Source organism: Maniola hyperantus, chromosome 21 (assembly GCF_902806685.2).
Source record: "Maniola hyperantus chromosome 21, iAphHyp1.2, whole genome shotgun sequence".
Taxonomy (NCBI): Eukaryota; Metazoa; Arthropoda; class Insecta; order Lepidoptera; family Nymphalidae; genus Maniola; species Maniola hyperantus.
This window is the reverse complement of record NC_048556.1, coordinates 4,927,214-4,948,011: the sequence shown is the minus strand read 5'-3', so window position 1 is coordinate 4,948,011 and position 20,798 is coordinate 4,927,214. Positions and strand designations below refer to the sequence as shown.

Genomic DNA, 20,798 nt, shown 5'->3' with positions numbered 1-20,798 from the left:
CCTATATGGAATATTTTAGAAGTTTTTAAGAGACCTATGTCCAGCAGTGGACGTCTATCGGTTGTTGATGATGATGTGCTTTTAGCTTTCTATGTCTAAGAGTTTGGGCTGGACTTTTAGTGTAAGTTTGTTCGCTCGTTACGCGTAGACACTATTGGAAAAATGCTACAAGGTTTAGTATGTGAAAACTTTATCATCTTTCTTAACAAATTGGTTGTCAAAAATACTTATTAACATAATATTATACTTATGTTTAATAGTACAAATCATATAATACACCTTGCAACTATTTAACACTAGCGTAAAACATCTATGCAATAATGTGCCATAGCCCATATCGCTTACTCTGATAAAAGTGAAAATAGTATTCCTAATTTTGACACACCCCAACATTTTGTAAGGAATGTACACATCGTTTTACGATCAAAGAACAAATTACAGTGTTCAACGGCTCAATAATTTTGTACTAAGGGCGTATATTTAAAATGATTACATCCACTTTGGCCCCGTGATTGGACACATTTTGGTGTATAATTTTTATGCTATTATTTGTCAAAAGTCTTGTAACGGGTATTAGTTAATGCCTCGTTTAGTACGTGAATTTGATTTCTCTTCACAAATAGTTTTAACTTTTAGTCGTAAAAGTTAACCTGCAATGAACTAGTTGAGGTCTGATGGACCCTATCGTCGTCAGCGCGTCGTTCGTCGTGAACCGATAGACGTTTGAAGCTGCATAAGTTTCTTACTTTTAGTTTCTACTTATATTTAGCGTTGTTAGTATTTTTGTGAATTAAAGACGGAATCTTTATTTACAATGAACTGAACATTTCACAATGAACTGAAAAAAATGACTACACTTAATTAAAAAAACTTCGAGTTTAGATTGAAACCAACGACGTTTAACTTTGGGGCAGTTAGGCCAAAATGGATCAAACCACAATGCATTGTTTTCGAGAAAATGAAAAATTTGACATCCTGGGTCAACTAACCAAATGTGTTTATTGTTGTACCTAAATGCCACTTTGTGCACTTTGTTCCAGAGCTTTGATACATACGTACATAAATTACATAGATTATGTAATTTATGATTTTCTTACAATTAAGAATTCATTAACTCTTTTTAGTTGTACCAATAATTATAAGAAAAAATAATTTCGTTAGTTTTAATTTTATCTGCATTAGTTTTATACATCATTAGTTCTATAGGACCTTCGTGGTTTGCGAAGGGTTAAAAGATACGTATTGCGTACAGTTTGTTTTAGTGCCTCTGTAATTTATGGAGATCTAGTTGCATATAGAGGCGACGCCTAGATTGTGTAAACTATAAAGATATAGTTTATCTAGTGACTGTTTCAGTCTAAATTTACATATCTAAACGATAAGCGAATGTTAGTTAAGTTATTGTAGAGTCACTTTTACTTGTGGGTACGTCTGATACTATTGATTCTGGACATAAATTACAACAATACCTATTCATACCTATTTGCCTTTTTGGCGCGGTTTTTACATATACGGTGAAATTTTAGTGGTTTTAGAGCCGTGGCTATAGTGAATCGCCTGAAATAGGACTATAGTATCTATTTATTTGAAAACTAGGCACTTTTTGTTTTGGATATAAAAAATATCTTGACACTCTCGCGATGGGATTCTCGTGGCGGGAAATTATTCAAATGTTATTTTTTTTTAGTTTTAAGGCAAAATAAGGAAACAGGAGCTAAGATTAAGAGGGGTTTATTTATCATCATGATCAACCCGTGGCCAGCTCACTACAGAGCACGGATCTCCTCTCAGAATGAGAAGAGTCCATGGGCAAGTGTGGATTGACTGACTTTACACACCTTTGAGAACATTATGGAGAACTCTCAGGAATGTAGGTTTCCTCACGATGTTTTTGCTTCACCGTTAAAGCAAGTGATATCTAATCTTAAAACGCACATAACTCCGAAAAGTTAGAGGTGAGTCTATCACAGCTTGGTTTATTCCTATGCACTTGAGAACCAAACCACGTTTGTATATAGAATGAGTGGCTGAGAGACCGCCGTCAATAATTTTCTTAGTCATCCTAACCCGAAATAAAATTCTGGCCATTTCGTTCGACATGCTAGGCGACTAGGTATGCAGTAATGCACATAAATTTACCAAGTAGCTAAGTAATTTTAATAACAAACAGCTCAAGGCGCCAAAACCATAACCATATATTATTATTATTTTATATTAAACACTATTAAACCTACAGTTAATTTTATTAGCAAAATAGCTATAATATTCCATTGGTACAGAACCTTTATAGGACGTAATAAATCAAATTTGAGCACCGAACTAAACTGGCTTTTAGTTATTTAGCCATCGATATCCCATATACGGCCGCGCTCTAAATCACAAAGCCTTTTAAGAAAACCTGGCCCAAGACAAGCTACAAGAGGTATTTCAAAAATTTGACGATTTTCTACAAGCATTTATCTTTACTATTTACCAAATGCGGGTGTAAAAATATCCCATGGCTAGCCATTTACGAACATAATTTTTTTTGTCACCATGGTTTTTTCTACATAAAATTGGTTACTTTAATTAAACCACCACCAATCATTTCTGCTGCGGCTCCCGGTCTTGATGCTGTCTCCCTAATACGACAGGGGACCAATATGTCAACGTACGTTGTATCCCACATTAGGACCCGTCCTCGTCCCCAGGGAAAAACTTCACTTGTTTAACAGTATAACAGACCTACGAGCTGCCTAAACTGGCAGCTCTAAAGTTTGCAACCTGTCATTCCCAACAAAAACACCACGTCGCTATTAAAGAAACAATATGAGAAACAGTAGATTCGGAATCGTAGCCACTTATAAATCGAACAAAACGAGTAGATATTGTATTATGCTGTACACGCTTCCCACCTACCAGAAAAGAGCAGGACGAAGCTATCGGTTGAAATGTCATAGGTCATTAGGTTCGAACTATGTAAGGTTCGCAATATGCCAATATGGAAGCACCGTGACTTTTATAGTTAGGTTGGTTCAAACAATAGATTCGAGTTAAATGCGTCGATGACCCGACCAGTATGGACTTAGATGACTTTGATAAGGAAACACAGCAAGTGGTGAAATTAATTGTGTGCTTATACTAAGTTATTGAATCGTTGCTAGATGCAAATTGTATTTGAGCCCGTGTTTATGGAACAGTATGGAACGTTCTATGATATGACCAGTGATAATCGGCAACGTACCCATCTAAAGTTTGTGTTATATTTCGACGATCGCTCTAGTCAACCAAACGGCCTGGGGTGTATCTGATAAAAAGATCCTGCTTTTTTATTTCAATGTAGGAAATGAAAATTTCCATATGTTCTAATGTAACGCAGCTCTGATTTTTTAGATTTTGGTAGTTTAGGTCACAGCTTGATTTTGAGTTTGATTTGTTTTGCCTTGATTTTAGCAAAGTCCTATCTCCAAACAATTAAGTGTTGAGATTTTTTTTCGTTTATAGGTAAGCTAATGATAATAAAAATGTTAGCTACGTGTTGCTGTGAAATAAATTTAATACATCAATCAAGTTTGCGTAGCAGCATTAAGGCGGAAACAAACTTTAGAGACGCATCCGTAAGCCGTGACTGATAGGTGTGCACGGTCGTTTGGGACGCGGCTTGCGATATGAGAGATATCTCATGAACATCCGAGCACTCAAGGTTACGTCCGCGACTTATGATCGATACTTTAGTTTGCACAATTCTATGTAGGTACTTATGTATTATCCAGATACCTATAAGTCGCAGCTGTCAGCCGCATGAGATAAGATTTGTTTTCACTTTTAGTTTTAGTCGCATAAAAGTCTATCTGCTGAGGCTCTATCTACCAGTGTCGGATTTGCCCTAAGGCCCAGTAGGCCTAGGGCGGCCAGATGTTATGGGCGGCCAGTCGTGACAAAAAATCACTGATGTTGTGATAAAAGTTGGCAATAAAGTAAATTCATTATGTAGTCTAAAGAATTCTGATGAGTGCTGAGAAAGGGGCGGCTGGTACCTGGAGCCTAGGGCGGCCAAACTGCAAATCCGCCACTGCTATCTACCACTATTATAGATTTTAAATGAAAAAAATAAGCAAGAATCTTAATTACTTATAATTTTTTTATTCAGCACAGCATTTTCATTTCAAAGTTTCATCTTAGCACCAAAAATGTCAACAGCAACAACAAAAAAAAAACATTTAGTTGAAACCTTATTGCGTCTCGTTCACCTCTACGTTGTTCGTTTTCGTTCCAACATCAAGTTCACTGAACCACCATAATGTCACCATTTAAACGAATCGTACTCGGCTCCAGAATTAATAACCGTACAAGAAAACACTGGTTCGTCATCTAAAAGTCATCCGAACCGTCGATTCAAATTATGATAAGTGTGCATTAGTTCTGGTAGGGCGTAATAGCTAACAATTAAGGTGAACCTAGAAATTTTTGATGTGGCATATTGTACTGAATTATTTGGATTGCCTTGGTTTTCCTTGTAATATATCATTAGATATTCTCTAGGTAACTGGGTCATTATAAGGGTTTTTTTTGAAATCCGCGAGGAATCCGCCAATGCATTGCCGACTTTTAAAAATTTGTTGATCCGCCCCTTGAATAACCCCATGTTGAAATCTAGTGGGAACATCGAAAGGAGTTGGTTCCACAGTTTGCATATGCGTGGAAAAAAGATTTGGAATGAGTCGGTACTGAGATGCTCTGGCCCAAAGCTGAGAGCAATTTACTCCATAAGATGCAGTTGGAGATACGCTTTATTATAGAGTTGTTCTATTGTCCTGAGTCTTCAGTTAGTTATTGTGTTTTTCGAGATCCCATATTTTGATAATGCCAGGATGTGTTCACCTAGCCAGCAAAAGTTCAAGTAGCAAAAGTTTTTCAGATTTCACTTCAATTTGATTACGTAAAGTCTAGACACCACAGACGTGGTACGTCGTACGTACGTATTGTCTAAATGACTGTGGTGTGGTTTTAATTCAAGACTTTTACACAACGTGCTGCTATTTTCCATGTCTTTGATTTGTAATTTGATATAAATAAATATTATTATCTGTTCATCATTGTGAATATATATTTTTCTAAATTAATGAATGAAAATTATAAATAATATTTTTTCAATCAATAGAACGTCCATTGACTGACAAACTTTTGTAGATCAACGTATCTCTATTTGGAAAGAGCAGCGTATACTTAGGATTGTAGTTGCTTTCTCGTACAAAAGACGCCGTTATAAAATGCATTAGATTTTAAATTAAATTTCATGTCGCGTTAGATTATTATTTTTATTTTATTCAGGACCTGAATATTTATTACTTATCGTAAAGGTCAAAAGCGTATATTGCTTAGTTTTTTAGGTACTTACGACTTATAAATAAGTTTAAAAGTCGTAACAATTAATATTTATATCTACATATTAATAATGTTCCGTGATTACCACAATTTAGCAATCTTACAGTAGTGTATTCTCTATACTTGCGCAGAACACTACCCGGTATTGAACCCGGTACCCGGTATTGGTTATTGTCAAAATTTATCTAAATTATATGAAGTTTTTTTTAAGAAATTATATAAGATCCACGATGGATGATAAACTTTCTATCTTCAATTCCCTTCTTATTGATCTTTTTGACATACATGCTCCTTTACGGCCAATTAAGTTGAAACATCTGCCCGCACCTTGGCTCACCGATGATATTAAGCTTGTCATGACGAAACGTAATTCTGCTAAATCAAAATACAAGCTTAAACCTTCAGAGGCAAACTTACTAAAGTATAAGCGCCTGCGGAACCGCTGTAATAAGATGTGCAGAGACGCTCAGCGTAACTATATTCACAGTTCAGTGAATGGACAAAGTACCATAAAGGTGTGGAGATTCTTGGAATCGTTGGGTGTTGGACAACAGCATAAGGGTGCTGCCCAGAATATTGACCTTAATGCGCTAAATTACCACTTTTCACATGTACCAACGAATATACACAACAAATCAAAAACCATATCCTCCATTAACTCGCAGCCAAGGCCAAACTTTACTATGTTTAGTTTTAACCCAGTCAGTGCTGATGAAATTAAAAAGCACATTTTTGCAGTAAAATCAGACGCCATAGGCTGTGACGGAGTTAGCCGTAAGATGATTATTTTAAGCTTGGACTGCATCCTACATGTTCTATCCCATCTGTTCAATCACTCCCTTTCTTCTAATATCTTTCCCAGTACCTGGCGTGTTGCCCAAGTTATCCCTATCCCCAAAATCACCAATCCAACTTTATTCTCTCACTATCGCCCCATTTCCATTCTTCCTTTCTTATCCAAAGTCCTTGAGCGCATTGTCCACTCCCAACTCTCATTGTTCCTAACTAAAAATAATATACTCAGTCCTTTTCAATCTGGTTTTCGTAGAGGGCACAGCACTGTCACGGCACTAACGAAAGTTTGTGATGACATTCGCTTTAGTATTGATAATAACCAGGTGACAATTTTAGCACTGCTTGATTTTTCAAACGCATTCAACACAGTTGATTTCGAAATACTCTTGGCTACCCTCAAATCCATTAATATTTCTTCAGCTGCTGTTAGTTGGTTTCAGTCTTATCTTTATGATCGTTCGCAGTGCATCCGAGCTAAAGATAAACTATCGTCTTACTGTCGTCTCAGTGCTGGTGTTCCACAGGGTGGTGTCCTATCTCCTTTACTTTTTTCCATTTTTATCAATACCGTTACCAACCTTCTTTCTTTACCATATCATCTCTATGCTGATGATTTCCAACTATATGTGTCCACATCTGTGGAACAAATCGTTGAGGCCGTTGAGCGCTTAAACTCTGAACTGAATGTGGTCTGCGGTTGGAGTAAAGATCATGGATTGCTGGTAAATGCTAGTAAATCCCAGATCATTGTTATAGGGAACTCAAAGCAAATTTCCAAACTTGACTATCCTTCATTACCACGAGTGATCTTTGATGGTTCTGCGCTACCGTACAGTCATACTGTAAAAAATCTTGGGATTATCATGGATAGCAATCTATCATGGAAACCGCAAGTTTCAGCTGTTAGCAAAAAAGTCTTTGGTGCTTATGGATCCCTAAAAAGGTGGAAAAACTTACTACCCGTTAAGACCAAGATCTTGCTTGCCAATACCCTCCTTCTTCCTATCTTGGATTACGCCGATGCCTGCTACCTAGATTTAAATGAAGACCTACTAAATAAACTGGAGCGACTGCAAAACTTGTGCATTCGGTTCATTTTTGGCTTAAGGAAATACGACCATATCTCTGAATATCGTAAAAAACTGAACTGGCTCCCTATTAGGCATCGACGTAATCTACATGTTCTTTCCATCCTATTTGCCACACTTTTCCATCCCTGGTCACCACCCTACCTTAAAGATCAGTTTAAATTCTTTAGCTCCTTCGAACGTAATCGCGGCCTGCGTTCCTGTTACGACTTTAAGCTTAAAGCGACCAAATGTAATACGCATAGCTACGCGGAATCATTCACTGTAAAAGCAGCTTCGCTGTGGAATGCACTTCCGGTCGAAATAAGACGCTCCAAATCGCTGGCGATCTTTAAAAACCGTGTTAAGAAACACTATCTGTCACTGTAGATTTTCTGCGATAAGAATATGTACAGTTAGCTATGTATTATTGTTTAATTACATTACATTGATTTTATATATTATTTATATATATGCATATATTATATTATATTATATTATACTATATACCATTATATTGTATAGTATGTACCTATTAGAGTGTATGTTTATGTATGCCTATATATCTATTTATATATATATATATATATATATATATATATTTATAACTACATTGCGACTCCCCGTCTTACAGTTCTATAAGTTCTTAAGTATGGGTTGCCTGGAAGAGATCACTTTAGTGATAAGGTCGCCCTTTGTTTTTTAAGTGTATCCTGTATTCTTACTCTCTGTAATTTTAGTAACAATAAAGTTGTTTTAAATAAATTAAATTAAATTAAGATTATTTATTTAATTATTGAAGGTAGTTTAAATAATGGAATTGAAAGTCAGTCTCCTCCCCAGATTCGAAATGATTATTGAATAGGTACCTCCGGTGTCTAGTTTGGTTCTCATTTAAATACTAAATAATTAAACTCAATGAACTTTTATAGACGCATTCTAGAAATTAATTTCTGTCTCTATAATTTTCCATATTTCTGTAACGATTGTATGGAAAGCGTTCGGGAGTGTGCTAGGGATTTTTTCTCGTAGCATAAGTTTGCAATCGAGCGCGTTACCGAACTGTACGCTTTCTAAACTGTAATGTTATTGTTGGATACTGCATTTAATTCTATTTTACATTGTTTAATGCCTTAAGATAAACATCACAGCTATCATCGTTAATGGGGAAACATAAGCTATATCGCGGCATAAATTATTCTAATCGTAATCTCTAACAAGGATTAGATCATCGTACAAGTTTATCGATGAATGGGAAAAATATTACCTCAGGTCCTGGATTCGGTTCCGAGTCGGTACCATTATCTTATTATGCGATCATCTTGTTTGTGAACGTGTGAGTTGATATACGGAAATGACTAACGGGTAATGATATTTTAATTTTTTGTGCTGGTCCTGGTTCTGATTAATTTTTTATGAATGAATTTATAAACATAATGTAGTTTTTTGTTCAACTTCGAAAAAGAGGAGGAGGAGATTTGTAAACCTGCACGCACATATAGTGTATTGTTACAATAAGATACTAGAAACACGTAAGTCTACTGCATCTAATGTCATATACAATAGGTATAGCAACCATGCACATAACACAGTAGGTACAAAATAAGATTAGGTCCTTTTAAAGATGAATTCTGATTTGATCACGTGATCAAATCAGAAATGAGCAGATCCGTAGGAGAACTAGAGTAACCGACATAGCTCAACGGGTTGCGAAGCTGAAGTGGCAATGGGCAGGGCACATAGTTCGTACAACCGATAGACGTTGGGGTCCCAAGGTGCTGGAATGGCGACCTCACACCGGAAGACGCAGCGTTGGAATACCCCCCACTAGGTAGACGGACGACATCAGACGAGTTGCAGGGAGCCGCTGGATCCAGGCGGCGCAAGACCGTGGCGTGTGGAAGTCCCAACAAGAGACCTATGTCCAGCAGTGGACGTCTATTGGTTGATGATGATGATGGTGAAAGATGAATTCAATATTAAGTATATTGCATGAAGATTTGCACTATTCAAACAACTGTTGTCGTGAATAATACTTAGTTATGTTCTCAAATCTTTTTAAACTTCTCACATCTTAGAGAACATTATAGAGAACTCTCAGGCATGCAGGTTTCCTGACGATGTTTTCCTTCACTGTTAAAGCAAGTGGTATTTAATTACTTAAAAATAATATAGTAGTATTATAGCTATATCGTCTGCTACCTACCACCAAAAACGCTAACGGTCGATGTACCAATATTGACCCCGTATTTTTACACATTAGCACTCCTGTCGCGAAGGACAGCGGGGTGCGTTCATTAGCGACCACTTAGCAGCGGGGCCGAGGGATGCAGGTGGTCTTTGTTTAACGAGCTCTGGGTGCTTTGTTGGAAGGATACGTTAATGGGTTAACCCCTTGACTGCTGCTGTATACATCTGAAGTACTTAAAAAGTAAGTTTAACTGTTTAAATAAAAGAATTTTTAAAATATAGGTACGCGTCATGTAGGATGAGGATTATCCCAAGAAAATCCCTACCATGATGTGATTAAGGGAAAAGGGTTACGATCCCAATAAAGGTACAAGTCCGAGATGGGCTGCAAACTGCAAACTGCAAGCGACACCACTGGTTTCTATGAATCTGTATGCAAACTGCGGCCGCGGCTGCAGGCCGCAGTTTTGGCGCGCTCGGAATCATTTTCATAGAAACCAGTGGCGTCACTTTGCGGTTACAATTTGCGGTCTGCAGCCCATCTCGGACTTGTACCTTTACGAAGTCTTTGCAGCCTCTCATTTTGTTACAAAATGTTGCAAAAACTTTATCATCCGTAAGTATAGTAAGGCTATTTATGTACAATTGCAAACTATATTAGATATATTTTAAACTAGCTGATCCGCCCCGGCTTCGCTCGGGTGGAGTTTAGAAAATTGAGGGAGAGGTTGAATTAATTTTTTCTCTCCGTAAGAACCATCCTCGTACTTCAAGGAATATTATAAAAAAAAATATTATCGAAATCGGTTCGGCTGTTCTCGAGATTTGCGATGAGCAACACATTTAGTGATTCATTTTTATATTATAGATGTATAATTATGTTGTTAAAAATTATTCATACTACCTAGCATATATATGTTATATTACTTATATTTTGTACACATGTATTGTTTTAGGGCATAAAAAGTATTGGATATAATATTTTTTCATGTTCATACCTAACCTGAACAGGGGTAACATTCATATTATGCTACTTATATATGCTTACCCACAAAAATAAGCTGTACGCAATTATTTCCCAAAATAGCTCCTGTCGCCGATCGACAGTCTTATTGTGATGCATCAGGGAAAGAAATCACATGGATGCAAAAATGGACAAAAACAAAAAAAAAACAAGATGCGGCCGTACTCCAAGATCTCGGTCAAGCGGGAGCTAACTCCTTTTGTTTCCAGCCTCGAATCAGCCAGTGTTTCGAATCTAGATTCTGTTTATTCTTTTTTTTTTGCTCTTTCCTCGTACCCTTTTTCTTTATTGTCTCTGTGCGGGCAGTGCGGCTTTTTGGAAAAAAACAACAGCCGGTGGCTTATGGCTCCCCATTGATATGCGCTCGGATTGAAATTTAAATATTTGCCGGGATACCGAAGGCCTCCGTCGGCTATTCTCTTTTTCGAAATCACTGTTGCCATCTTAATATTTAATATGTTACTCAGTAAACAGCGTTGCAGATTTTAATCGGAAAATAGTCTTTTGTGTGGCTTCGGAATGTATTTTACATGTGAGTGACAATATTATGACTGAGCTTTTTCTGATAATCTCTAAACATAAAAGTGAGACTCTACTGACTGACACATCAACGCACAGCTCAAATTGCTGAGTCTGTAGCAATTTGAAAAGTTGTATTTCTTTATAACTTTGACCGTAAGGGTCATAAGAAAGGATTTTCGGGAATTCCTCCCAAGCGAGAGCAATTTGTCAAAAAAAGTTATACCATGTCTAGTAGGTACGCGACAGGTCGAGATGGCAATCGGGGTATGAGGTGGGGGACGCCCCGCACAACCGCATAGCGCTCGCGCTCTCCCGCACCGGGTTAGCGCGGGGGCTGTGCGGGTGTGCGCGGATTTCCACCCCGATTGCCATCCCGACCTGTCGCGTACTACACGTACTTGGGTAGATTAAATTAATACGTGATACCTATAATTAATATTCTTAATTGGTAAACCCAATCACATTTAACTAGAAAATCGAGTTCCGAAATTTCTAATTTTAAACGCGTTTAAGCTTGATTAATCACGCGTTTTAGGAAGACAAGTGCCGGTTATTTGGACCGAAGAAATTTAATTGCGTTCCACAGCCGGGGTCAGGGGGCGACACCAGTCTCACTGACTATGACTGGTTTTGATTATGAGCCTAATCGACGCAAAATTTTAAAGGTGTGAATAGACGATCGAACTTGTTTGACGAAACTATCTTCTTCACCACTGATTCGGTTTCTGCACTTCTCTTACATCTGCTATTATGCATGCTTGTTTATTCAGAAAATTTACAATTCATTCAATAAAAAAAAATCTATTTCTATTTGTAACACTCTTTGTAAATACGCCCTGTCTATGGTATGCATACCCACTGAATCTATGGAGTTCTAAAATGAAAAACTAGAAAAATGTTATCATTACATAAAAATGTTATTTTATTTCATTTTCATTTCATTTCATTACCATAGTCTGGTATATAATGGAGATAACTGAAGAGAAAAGCTCGAGTTAGATACTACTGTTACACTGTTAATACTGTAACTACTCGGGAATGCTTATTTTCCCTTTATATAGATAGGTTTATGTTTGACAATAGGTTCGATCGTCTACCAACACCTTATTATAGTGAGTAGCTATAGACAAGGTTCACTCAGGTGTTTTGATAGTGATGAAAGTTCAAATCATAGTAATACATCATCATTGAATCTGTTAACATGTTGATGTGGACGGAGAGCCGTGACTAATGGTTAAAGATCATGGAGTGTTGTTCAGAGGTCGTGGGTTCGAATCGCAATACGTACACAAAGCTTTTGAACAATATTTTGTACCAGTGCAGTGGTAGACAGTATACCTACCAGGCTACCAACAAAATATAGGTAGGTATATCTTTTAACAATAAGGTATTTTACCCTTTTTTGAAAGTGTCTTAAAATGATCCTAAAGTGATATTAAACTACTAAAAAAATTAACAAAAAATGTATTCAATCGATAAGTGCAATAAAAATGCACTTAAATTTTGCACGCGAATGCGCTACCCACCGTGATGTCGTCACACAGATTGGTAAACAACGACATTTTCAGTAAAATATATTACAATTTCAATCCATGTGACGTCACATTCGTCACAGTCAGAATCATCATGGCGTCATCAGCTTCGTGGGTTAAGAATATTTTGTAAAACAGATAAAAAATGAAATCTTTAAAATGAATTATAAGATTTATTATACGTAGGTAGGTATAATTTGGCTAGCCACTAGCGTGGTGGACTATGACCAAATCAAAGAAAGTATTGTATATCTTATTTGTGTAAATAATATTTATAACTTTTGAGTACATGAAATCTAAAGAGACACTTGTTTTCAAATTTCATTTAGGTATAATACAACTTACAAGAACTACCTCACTGACAACTAACTATGCTTATTTAAATTCTGCATAAAACCGAGATCAATAATACGATCTGTAGGCCAATAACCTTCTAAGATAATAATCTCTCACTAAATTTAGTTAGTGTCACTTAACTAGCTAAACTAATATGGTTAAGCCACACCTAAGCTCAAATCCTATTAAAATATTACCCAACAAAAAAGATTATTATCTGGAACGTATTAAAGACACAATTTGTCCCATATAAATCAATAATATAGCTCTTATACATGAATTTGTAATATAATAATATCTATCAATAGCTTAAGATTGGAGAGATTTGCTTGAAGGGTAGAGTGGATATCATTAAAAACAATTTTATTTTGTTTTGCGCTACAGTAACTGTTATAGAAATAAAAAATATTAGACCCATTACAGACTAGACTATAATATGAAGTCAATATAAGTCATGAGTCCATATTGGTACCACACACCAGGCATCTTATTTTGAGTGGTTTTTTATGTGTACTTTCTGTGGTACCAAATAAACACTTTTCTTTCTTTCTTTCTTATAAAAAGTGCTAAACAAGTTTATTCAATTTATTTTTACCAATATAGGTAGTTATTTTCGGCGAAAGTTACCTACTCCTAAGGTCAGAAGTGCAAAACTGAGTCAAGCTATACACTAGACTTTTGATATTATTTATAGTACTTAATTTATTAAAGGCTACATGTTAGTGAAAAAGTTACATTCAGTTTAGGTGGTTATAGGTTTTTTCCAATACAGCAATACTTAGATAATTTTGACTTTAGAAAGAAAAATAACCCCAACAGCCTCTTTTTCTTGGCTTATGAACTTTTTATTTGTTTGTCTCGTCTATTAAAGTAATACAAGTTTAGATATCTTTGTTCAAAAGTTAAACCACTAAACTTCGCTCAAAGAACCATTTTGTATCTAAAAGCGCTTAGAATCGAGCTTAGCCTTTATTTGTGTTTGAGCTCGCGATATCGAGATACCGTTAAGTGATATCGGACATTTGTTAACAAAGATCAACACTTATCCCACGGTCACACCGCAAGAGATAAGCGAATGATATAAATATCAACGCTATTTCACTTATTTCAATTAGGAATTAATCCATATCCATACTAATATTATGAATGCGAAAGTGTGTCTCTGTCTGTCTGTCTATGTGCTAGCTTTTCAAAGTTAGGGTGGAGGTGTCTGGTCGCGGGCCCCTAATTCTTATTCGCTACCGATAATCATATTATTTAATTGAATAGGTATATTAAGTTATGTGATTGTTATCGCGTGTTAACAGCTACGCTTATTTTGAACCGCAGCTTTATGAAATTTAAGGATAATGACCATTTTCACAAAACCTGATTTATATCAAACAATAATTCGTCACTGTTACCTTATTTCCGCTAAGTTTAAATGTAAAGATAACACAGAAATGATAAAAGTAGTAAAAGTTACAGAAAGCTAAAGAAAGCTAAACGATGTCATGGACTGATAAGATAGTAGGTAACTATTACGACGTGATCAAACTATTTAGGTATTTTGTGCCACCGTGGTTTCTACGGTGTACCTTAGCTTTAGTAAGTATGTATGTATATGTATATTCTTTATTGCAAAAATCTTACAAAGTAGGTACAAAAAGGTGCTCTTCTCGCTAAATAGCGATCTCTTCCAGCCAAGACAAGACACTCTTTACGCTAGGAACAAAACTGCTGATGACGAGGTCTTGCGTACGATTCCCGGGTCGAGCCAAACGATTTTTTAGCCATTGGATTTTTCTGTTAGGAAATTCTCAATCCTACTAGCCCGGAGCTAGGAAGTCGGATGTGTTTGACATCCGTGCCTCGGAGAGCACGTAAGGCCGTCGGTCCTGCGCTTGATATCTCTCCGGTCGTGTCAAATTTCCGTCCCACCGGGTCGTCCTATGAGAGTGAGTGAATAGCGAGTGCACCTGTGTTTGCGCACACACTTGTGCACTATAATATATCTCCCGCGCAGTCGGCTAATCTGCATAGAGTTTGGCCACCGCCGTAGCCCAAATTCGGTCGGGATGACATTATTATTATAATATTACTTGAGCATTTTAAGGCTAAAATGGCATCTTCTAGTTCTAGTAAGTCAATAGAATTCGCTTCGCAACCCGTTGAGCTATGTCGGTTATACTCTAGTTCTCCTACGGATCTCCTTATTTCTGATTTGATCACGTAGAGAAACTCTAAGCATAGCTCTCTCCATTTCCCGCTGAGTGACTCTGAGCTTTCTTATGAGGCCCATAGTTAGCAACCATATCTCGGATCCATACGTCATCACTGGCAACACGCACTGTTCGAAGACTTTGGTCTTCAATACATCAGACGAGTCGCAGGGAGCGGCTGGATTCAGGCGGCGCAAGACCGTGGCGTATGTAAGTCCCTACAAGAGACCTATGCCCAGCAGTAGACGTCTATCGGTTGATGATGATGATGATGATGACTATAACTAGAAGCACTTTATCATTACTTTCTGTCAGTCGCAATGATTCATGAAAAAATTTCCTCGAGAGGATTCCTAAGCTTTACGCTTAGTTGGAGGGGAACGTGGAATATTTGTCATGATAAACATGGCTAATATTTTTATTAATTAAAAAAAAATTCTCAGGTCTGGTCTTGTAGGAGGCTTCAGCCGTCAAGCCGCCAAGCCGCCGAAATCGCAGTCAAAATCAGTTTCTATCGATTAAAAAATAAAAAGGAACTAGGCACTCTCATACCTATCTCAATTAAATGATATCAATTCAGGATAATCCAAAAGAACGTAGCAAAAACGGCAGATCAATTGATGAGTCATCCTGACCTATTAAATAGTCACTGCAAAAAATAGTACCTACCTAGTTACCTATAGTAAAGTACAAACAATAAATCACGGTCTTCTTACGGAGTTCGGAGCAATTTTTTATGGTTTTTATAGTTCTTTTTGTTATAATTAGGTACGTGCATAACGAATTAGAATAACTTATGACTGAATTAGTGATTTCGAACGGCGTCAACAAAGTTTTAAATGTTCTTCGTAAGCTCTATCCAAGTATCGTATAAAACGTAGTACTTATCCCCAGTATAAAACGTAGATCGAAAATAAAAAGATTTTTTTGACTTTCAAGGGGATCTTTGAAAAACCTTTTAAGTGGTTGTAAGTAACGAAGTTGCGGTAAATATGTAGGTATGTTATGTATATTCGTATATTCGTAACTAGTTTTGTATATTCGTAACTCGCAAGATTTTACAAGACATTTCGAATCGTCGAAATACTACCACGGTTTCGGAATGTGGAATCTACTGAGAGCCAGCAGTAAGCCTCTCGATAGGTACAGCTTAAAGCGACATTTACATAGGCATCCAACCATCTTTATCATTCATAGTATTCACGGATAGCAGCAGTTACATTGTATAAACAGGGATGCTAAATTCATCGCTCTTTCTTTTTTAGTAAGGTAGGTACATGTAAATGTTTGTGTAGGTACAAAAAGAGGTATAGTCCGTAAAAATTACTCCTCACGCGCCATTTTAACTCTATGGCTCAACTATCATGTCAAAAGTACGGTTCACCAGGGTTCACCTTTAAAATAAGGACTAAAATCGTACTTTTGACATGAAATTTGACACAAAAAGTTAAAATAGCGTGAGGAGTTAAACTTAACGCGTTATATATCTAATTGTACGTACCACTGTGTATATTTTCGTGATGCTACATACCACCAATGGGTGATGGGCATGGTTCGTAGTTCGAAAAACCGAAAGGAGTTTGGATCCTAAGGTGCTGAAATAGCGACCTCGCCCGGCAATCGCAGCGTTGGAAGACCCTCTTCTAGGTGACACCAAACAAGTCGCAGGGAGCCTCTGAATCAAAGCGGCGAAGAGATATTGGTTTTTGGAACTATGCTCTGCGTATTGCCATTATATTTTAGCAACTCGTTGATTTACCGGTTGACGCTCAATACTATGCTCCTAACTACGTACGCAAACCTTTAGACCTAGATAATATAGAGAGATCTAGATATAGTCGAAAATAAGATTGTTTTTTTTTAAATAGATATAGCGAGCAAACGAGCAGGCGGGTCACCTGATGTTAAGTGATTACCGCCGCCCATGAACATTTGCAGCACCAGAGGAACCGCCGATGCGTTGCCGGCCTTTTAGGAATTTGTTGGTCCGCCCCTTGAATAACCCCATGTTATAATCTAGTGGGAACACCGCCGATGGGAGTTGGTTCCACAGTTTGCACATGCGTGGAAAGAAGGATCTGGCGCAGCGGACGGTTGAAGTGCACCAGACACCCAGGTGGTGAGGGTGAAATTCCTTACGGTGGCGTGCGGTGCGGTTGTAGAAAAAAGAGGGTGGAATGAGGTTGATGGTTAGAAGAGCATAATGGAAACTCTACCATAGGTATGTTTCTAAGCTCTTAGCTTCAGTATAAAATAGTAGGTAAGTAGGTATTTTATACCTGGTATAAAAGCCTACCTGCTAGGCTAGATATGTAAAGCCGTCGCTCCCGATTTTTATAAGGCAAAGTCAAATTCATTTATTTTAATGTTATGGCATTGCCTCTTTGGGCGTATAATAATAAATAGGTAGGTATAATTACTATTGTCCAAATAATTTGATTATTAAATTAGTTAATTAAATTATTATCTATAATTTTTTTTTTGCTTTAATTACTAAGCTTTACAAAAGTATTGTTGGGATGGGATGCAATATTTTTTTTTTCTAACGGTTGACTAAACGATATGGACGATATCAGAAAACTGACTGATTAGCTCTTTTAGTAGAGCGCTTCCAATAAGGGTTGTAGATTCGAATCCGTCTTTAAATTTTTTATTGTGTAGGTATTTTGTCTCCATTTTTTATCTTCAAATACCGTACATACTTATCAAAGCATTAGTTGAGTGATGCTTTAGTAGATAATGACTAGGTAGGTATATATTCTATTCTCACTTTTCAATCTGTCTATAATTTAAATCTTTATACTGATAAGATGGTTAGTAAAACAAAATGATTATGAAAAAGTGATTTTCAATAAGATTCAATAAAGTTTAATGCTTTACCAAATAAGTTAGGTAGATATATAATTTATAGTTAGGTAAGTATATATCTTACCCTTGCGAATCTAGTGCGCCAGTAAAATCTCTTTCCAGTATAAGAGAACAATTACAGTAAAATACTCCTCACAAATATTAATAACCAAATTCAGCAGTTTACAAGTTGTCAGTTCACACTTTTAACGAGTCAAAATTCACGCCCTTGTAACCACATAACTGATCAAACAAAATTACGTAGACCTTACAAAGTATTTAGCACTGAATTTGGAACACACTTACACATATGTACCTATGAGTATATATGTAAAAAATAATGTCACTTCAATCCATTCCATCCACTAAAATATCCAATATACAAATGTAGTCTATAGTAAACAAAATAAATCGTATAAAAGTTTTTAGTATATAAAAAGTCGGGTAAGATCGACGCAGGAGCGTTTAAAAGTCATCCGTTCCATTTTTGAATAAAATCGTATTTTAGAATCGTGATTTACGTTTGAGTTTTCAGTACGGGGCTGTCATCGGTGGTGACAGGTCGCGCGCGAGCGTGTGTTGCGCGCGGGCATCGGCGCAGCACTGCGTTCGCGCGCTTTTCGACCCACGAAACCTTCGCAGCCTCCGTAGAATGGGATGTGTTGCATACTGGCATTATCTCCGGCTTTAGCTCAGCGGATCATAGATTAAAACTAAAATCAAAGCCTGAGTCATAGAGACAATGGATATGTCAATATTACTTAAAGTTAGCTTGTGCTGTACTAAATTATATAACTATAACTTAGTAGCATTTTGAACTTTAGACCCAGGATACCTTTGCACCCTCCTTAGAATGGGATGTATTGTATAATCTCCGGCTCTAGCTACAACGGATCACAGATTAAAGGTATGATTCCGAACCACGCTGCACGCAGCAGCGCTGCCGCAACAGTGCTGTCACCAGCTGTCACAGTCCTGTCGCGGCACTACTACTACGCTGCTGCGTGCAGCGTGGTTCGGAATCATACCTTAAAGTTAAAATCAAAGTCTGAGTCATACGGTCAATGGATATGTCAATATAATATTACTTAAAGCTAGCTTGTGCTTGTAAGCTAAGTTATAGCTCAGAATACATAATAGGTATAGAGTCTTATACCATCGAAACCTTTGCAACCTCCATAGAATGGGATATAATGTATACTGGCATTATCTTTGGCTTTGACCACAGGATCACAAATTAAAACTAACATCAAAACCTGAGTTATATTATAGTCATTGTTTAATAAAATAAAATAAAAATAAAATAAAATAAAAATATCTTTATTTAACAAAAACACGTTATTTTGGCGTCGGTTACTAGTGGTCTCCACACTAGGTTAAACCTGTGACGTGGAGACCATATAATATGATTTCCTATAGTGGGTTTTACTGAGGACTAGGAAAGTTTAGCGGTTAGAATATTTTATATAATATTACTAATTACAGTTACCTACGAAGATACAAACAAATATAATATGATGATGAATGAAAGGAGTAATAAATAAATAAATATTTATATTATTATATGTATACATATATATTTATTGCACATTAGGTATTTAGGTAGGTTACAAAGCATAAGTAGTATAGTTTTAAATAACATATTATATTATAGCTTGTTTGCCGAAATTATTTCTTCTATGTCCTTGTATGTCAAAGATTTCAAAATTATGTCAATGTCACTTAAAGCTGGCATGCGCTTGTAGCTTACAGTTAAGTAGCATATATTATATGGAACTTTATATCGAGAAATTTTCAAAGCCTCCGTAGAACGCGATGTGTTGTATACTGGCATTATCTCCGGTTTTAGCCACAGCGGAGCATATATTTAAACTAATATCAAAGCCTGAGTCATAGAGTCAATGACATGTCAATATTACTTAAAAATAGCTTGCGCTTGTGTACTTAACTGTACCTACAAAGTTATAGATACATTCAGAACTTTAGACCCAGGACACCTTTGCAGACTTCGTACAGTGGAATAAGTTGTACCTACCTATATCTAATCCCATTATCTGTGACTTTAACCCTAACGGATCAAAGATTACCTGAAACTGCAATTAAAGCCTGAGTGGGTACGTACTTTTTTATTTTATTAGCTTGGTGGCAAAATACACATTCTGCAAAATTTCAATTGTCTACCTATTACGGTTCATGAGATACATGCCCATTGACAGACAGACGGACAGAAAAACGGACGGACGGAGAGTGGAGGCTTAATAATAGGGTCTTGTAGGCTCCCTTCGGGTATAGAACCGTATAAAGGAAGAAAAAAGGTGAAAAAGGAAGCATTTCTATAAGAGTTGACCCTTGGCAGTGGAAGAATCTGTAAGAGGAAAAGCATTAGGTACAAAAAAAATTGAAGGATTTATGTAAATGCTTAAAAATATTGTGAAGAGACCTTTTCAAAAGTTTTGTTTGATATCTCTGTCTAATCTTCTCCATCTACCAATCTGTCGTATGAATAGCATCATCACTGAAAACATGCCATCTTCCGATATCAGCTAGTAGAAAATAAGCGCATTTCGAAAAAAGTAGGTACCAAAAAAAATTGATATCGGACAGTTTCTCTAACAGAACGGAATACTAGACTATTTGATACCTAGTCCATATAGCGTCCTTCGAAGTTCGAACGCGTCAAGGACGGCTGGTACAAAAGACATCAACGAGTCACTGTCAAAGTAATGATAAAATAATAATTATTATTTAAAAAAAGTGATGTGAAATATAAAATGATGCTACTTTAGCTTCTTATTACCTACTATTAAATCATCATTATCATCATCATGATCAACCCATCATCGGCTCACTACTGAGCACGGGTCTCCGAACCAAAGGGGCATAGGTTCAATAAAAACTGCCAACCTTCCTACTTACCTAC

At 36.7% G+C, this 20,798-nt stretch overlaps 1 protein-coding gene across 2 annotated transcripts in view; it reads right to left on the bottom strand.

Moving 5' to 3' along the window:
• The window catches only part of LOC117992381 (PAS domain-containing protein cky-1-like), a 157,860-nt gene extending 139,392 nt beyond the window's left edge, over positions 1 to 18,468 (bottom strand). Inside the window, exon 1 of one of the 2 annotated variants that reach the window (XM_034980062.2) lies at positions 17,964 to 18,468. The gene's annotated coding sequence lies outside the window, so the exon portion shown is untranslated. The remainder of the gene's footprint in view (positions 1 to 17,963) is intronic. The other variant, XM_069505903.1, reaches the window with a different exon arrangement.
• Between the last annotated feature and the right edge of the window lie 2,330 nt (positions 18,469 to 20,798).